The sequence below is a fragment of the Pseudonaja textilis genome, chromosome 4, assembly GCF_049901715.1.
Source record: "Pseudonaja textilis isolate UNSWEBS1 chromosome 4, rPseTex1.2, whole genome shotgun sequence".
In the NCBI taxonomy this organism is placed as follows: Eukaryota; Metazoa; Chordata; class Lepidosauria; order Squamata; family Elapidae; genus Pseudonaja; species Pseudonaja textilis.
Window position 1 is genome coordinate 68,673,988 of NC_141993.1, and position 5,603 is coordinate 68,679,590.

Below are 5,603 nucleotides of genomic sequence, written 5' to 3' on the forward strand. Positions count from 1 at the left end.
CCCCCACTGGCAGTTAAAAGGAGGAAGCAGCTGCAATCTCACATTACTCTGAGAAGCACAGAGCCGGAGACAGAAGCCTGAAGATGATGAATGAGACTTCATCGAAACGTTGCCTAGATACTTGAATCTTAGCGGAGACGAACAACCAAAGATCAACATATATATATATATATATATATATATATATATATATATATATTCTGAGGTTGTTGTGGGTATTTATATGTGGATCTTTGGTTATTCGGGTTTTCTCCCGCGTAAGATTGGAAGTATCTAGGCAATGTTTCGATGAAGTCTCATTCATCATCTTCAGGCTTGTGTCTTCGGCTCTGTGCTTCTCTTCGTCAGACGAACACAATACAGAAGCCTGATGATGGCAGATGAGATTCTGCCAAAACGTTGCTACAACTTTAAAAGCACAACTACAATGACGTGGGAAAATACCTGAACAAAGCTGAATACCATACATGTAAGTACCCGCGAAAACTTAAGAAAATAAACAAACAAACAAACAAACATACATACATACATACATACATACATATATATTCTTAAGTTTTTGCGGGTATTTATATGTATGGTATTCAGCTTTGTTTGGGTATTTTCCCACGTCATTATAGCAAAACAGAACAAGGAGACAACATTTGCTAAAGGCATCGGGGAACTATTTATTCCAGGATCCCCTGCCCCTTAAGGGAGCAGGACCCTATTAGGTGTTCCAGTCACCTAATTTCATAGCCTCTTTATATTGCTAATCTATCCTATCAAAGGCATTACCATGGCCAGCAACTACAACCCCAGATCTAGTCTAACTGCTAAAAATAGAGATAAGTCCACGGAGCCCAAAAAGACTTCTAAGGCAGCAGAGAAAGATGCATGCAGATGCCATCAGGCATTAGAAAGGCAGGGTTTCGATTTCTAACCTACAAAGTAGTTTTCCTGATAGCAATTACATCTGCCTGAAGAATCTCCGAAATAGCTGCATTATCGGTGTACCTCTTCATTTTCCATTCGGATAGAGTGGTTCTCAGACCAGATCCCTCCTTCATTCCAAAAGTTAATTCGGCATTCCATAGAGCTCAAGAGCTGGTGCTCCAAAATTTTTGCTCACATCCGTCACACAGGCTCAAACACCAATGGCACCGCAAGGTTTTGTCCTCTATCATAGGTAGATGGCTAAGGGCCACCATCGCTAAGTTGTATGACTCTCACTCGATACCAGTGCCCCAAGGCATTACCGCTCACTCCACCAGGAGTGCAGCCACCACAGCAGCATGGGCGACCCAAGCTACAATAGAGGAAATTTGCTGAACTGCAACCTGGGCTTCTCCATCTCCATTTATTAGAAATTATAAAATTGACATATTTGCTTCTGCTGAGGCTTCATTTGGTAGGCGAGTTTTGCAGAAAGTTATTTCAGAGACAGTTAGGTCTGCAACCCAGACGGAGTCCCTCCCTTAGGACAGTGCCAAGCTTTGGTATGTCCCATCATTGGATGCTCTAAACAGCTCGTGGGAGAAAGGGTGTTGGTTCTTACCTGATACGCCCATTTTCTGTGAGCTGTGAAGAGCATCCAGCCCCACTCTTTCATTCCGTCTGGTAGTGGGTCTGTTCCGGCCAGGGTTATTACATAGGCTTAAGCATATGGGGTATCAATACCTCTGCTTCACAAAACTGGGGACGCTAAGGAGGAGTCTCGTGGAGGAGGAGGAGTGTCCTCAAGTTTAAGCCCAGCCTTCCTAGAAGAGACTGAAGCACCTTCCCATCACTGGATGCTCTTCACAGCTCACAGTGAACAGGTGTATCAGGTAAGTACCAGCACCCTTTTTATCCATATCTTCTGTTCAAGGAAACCAGCAATCCATGTTCAGCAACCAGTACAGCTATGTAAAACCATATTAGCCCATGCAGACATCACTTCCATTTCTAAGATTCTTCTGGGAATCCAACTGGGTATTTCTAAGATTTCCCTCTTTGCTTTTCCAGATCTGCCAATTATTTTTCTCCAATGAGGACTGTTTCCTATCAGAATGAAGCTAACACGTAGCTTCCCCTGCTTATTAGCAAAGCAAATACAGTCTTGGATATATGCATGGATATATGAAGAGCCAACAAAAAGCCATGACAGAGAGTTGGCTCATTACATGATTGATTTGTAGAAAACATGATTTCATCTGGCAGGCTTTAAAAACAGCATTAAAAATCCCTCAGTCTTTTCATATAAAGAGTTTAGCATACAGCATATATTATAAGCCAGTAAAATGTGATAAAAAGACAAATAGTCCATCATTGCAGCTTTAATGTTAAGATCTTTCTTCAGTCAATTCAACAACAGTGTTTTTGTAGAAACACTCACCTGGGTTAAATCTGAGCATTCATTCAGGAAATGCTTCACTTTGGAACAGTTAGGTTGTTCCTTTTGAAAAAGAATGTGTGCACTGTATTTGGAAGTTTCTGCAGTTATGCCATGCCTGCTTGCTGGGACTGTTTATTTTAGCTATTTTTATATCATTGCAGTGAGCGCAACTTTATACAAAGCTTACAATAATGTTATGTTCTCTGTGCTCCTTAGTATTTATAACATGACACCAAGTAACTGATTCTAACATTCCTTATGTAAATCTGAGTTCGCTTATAAGTTCAAGAGTGTTCCAATACTGTAATACTGAAAAGTGAAAACAGCTTTTCATTCTCTCCCTCTTTTTTTAAAAAAATCCCCTACCTTTATTTTCAGAGGAAACACCTAAAACTTGTAGTTAAGTGTCTATCCTAAGACACACATATTCAAATCCTAGTTTTGTGTTTTGAAAATTAACTATTTTGAGAAGTTATTGGGAAAGAAAACAGGTCTAATTTTCACACATACCTCTTGAGAGTTTTTTTTTAACTGTTTATAAAGCCTAATAGAACTTTTTCCCAAAATATGAATGCTTTTGCTTACATTCATAGGACTGGAAAAGCTGTGGCTTCCAGATGTTGAATTGTAATGTCTATCCATTATTAGTAGATTTGTAATTTTGCAACATCTCAAATTTCGGCATCCAGTGTATAGGCACACAAAAACATGGGACATTTTAATAACTGTATCCTGAAGAAAATACAAAACATCAGAAGTCAAGCAAAAGATAATGATGATTAGTTTCATGTCCCTTAACTCACTAGATGACTTTAGACTCTTTCACACCCTATTATTTGAAGTTGTGCGCAGTGTAAATCATTCTCCCAGTTTCCCACAACAAACTCATAAGTTAGGTTGAATTGAAAGTCTAAAGTCATCTAGTAAAATGGATTGAAACCTGGGTGTCCCCATTTCTAATTTCAACTGCTGTACCACACCCATTATCAGTGTTCTATTTTCAGTGTTGGCTAATTGAAAACCCTTGGGAAATCTGGAAACAAGTCATGATATAGTTTGCTATTTTCTCTTGCTTGTCATCAGCATTAATTGGATAATTACAGCATTGGAGCACAGTGGGAGCAGGTTGAAATGGATGTAAATCTAAATCCAAGGAATTGTACTGTTGTTCTCTATAAATGGCTACAAAGAGCATGCTGGTGAAGCTTACAATGCAATTGAAACTATGAGAAGTTACAGAGTGATAAAAATAGAAAGCTTTTAGAAGCATAAGAGATAAAAGGAAGATTTTGTCATTCTTTTCTTTACACTTTGTAGGTGAATATTTCAAGTATCACTAATCACAGCTTTGAAAGGCTTGCAGAAGCCAACGCAAGAAAGGGACTATCTTTTTTTAGAAGACTGGTACAGATAGCAATATAATAGCAATAGCACTTAGAATTATATACCGCTTACAGTCCTTTACAGCCTTCTCTAAGCAGTTTACAGAGTCAGCATCTTGCCCCCAACAATCTGGGTCCTCAAGAATAAGTGGGACCAGCAACTGTTTCACATTAAAGTAATCAAGTTTGGGGTTCTACTAGACTAGAATGTCTCATCCAATTTCTCCTGATGCTATACATACAGTTAACCAATGCTGAAAACGTTTATTGGAATCTCATTGGAATATTTTGTGTTTCCCCTGTAACTTTTATTTTTCTCTAAATATTTACAGGCAGTCCTCAACTTATGACCATAATTAAGTCTAGAAATATGGTTGTAAATCATTGTGGTCATAAGTCAAAGCATCTACATGAAAAAAATTTGCCAGACTTTTTCATGGCAGTCTTTAAGTGAATGCCACCGTCATTATGCAAAGTCACTACCGCAGTCTTAAATGAACCCATTTATTTGAATGAGCGGGGGTTTTATTTTCTGAAAACTGACAAAAAATGCTGATAACCAGCTGTAAACATTGCAAATTGTGATTGTAGAATGCTTTAATTAGTCATAAAGCTGACCAACCTGACTTATAGTTATGTAACTGCAGGAAGAGGTGGCATAACCATTTATAATGGCTGTGGATGCTTTCTGTCATAAAACATCAATTTTGTGCGTGTGGTAACTTCAAAAAGTTATAAAACAACCAGTCATCATATGAGGATTACCTATATCTTTTTCCCTCTTCTATAAGTTGGTGATACCTTCCCTTTGTGCCCAGTTGATTCATTTTGGACTGCCAAACTACAGGCATTTGGGAAAGCCATAAATAGCTATAAATGGGATATATAACAATTACTTACTGCTTAGGATTCTATGCACTCCATCTCTCATTTTTCATCCCCCTACCCATTTGTCAGTATACATGACTAGGTCTTGTTCACTCATTTGGAATTTCTCTAATCCCTTTGAGGTTTTTTTTTTCTTTTTGCTATTTCTTTTGTTTTGTCAATCGCAAGCATTGAAATTAGTCTGTGCCTGTAGATATCTTTCTTTTGATTATCCCACTTTGGCTATATATGGCCTGATACTTAGAGATTACTGCTAATACATTTAGGAAAATAGAAAATGCTAATGGTGGGTGAATAAAACTGTGTTAATAAGGGGCTTTTAAACTTTATTAAGCCATTTCATCTATATTTAGTCTGCCCATCTATAATGAATTTTCCCCTCAAAACATTTCTGGACAGTGCAAAAGAGAGTTACTAGATAAAAGGATATAAGAGAGGCAAAGCAGAACAGTTTGGCCAAGGAAGAGGATTTTGTAGAGTCCACATTTGCTACATTCTTACAGAATCAAGGCTACTGGTGGAATCAATAATTATTCTGTCTTAGATTGGTAACCATATCAGGAGGAATTTTTCCTCAGGTATTTCTAGCAGAAGATGCTAAGATTTTGACTTGAGCCCTTCTTAATAAAATGTGCTTTGCTGTTGAGTTATATAGCCCTGAATATATAGCCATTTTGGCATTTTGTCCACTAGAAAATGTTGAAGTCTGTACTGGTGTTCACTACGATAGGAATATGGACATGCATAGATGCAATCATGCACGCACCCCTCCAAGTTCTTGGTTGCCATAGTGTTCATCTATCATAGTAATAGGTGACATCAAGACTGTAACCCCAGCTAACCAGTTCTTTCTTAACACTTGCTACTTGAAAATAGGACAAGAATAATAGGCTTGGGATAGGGGATGGATTTTCATTATGGATTTTGTCTTTGGAGGACCTACCTGTTAACCTTCCCAGGCAAATTCCTCCCAGGAA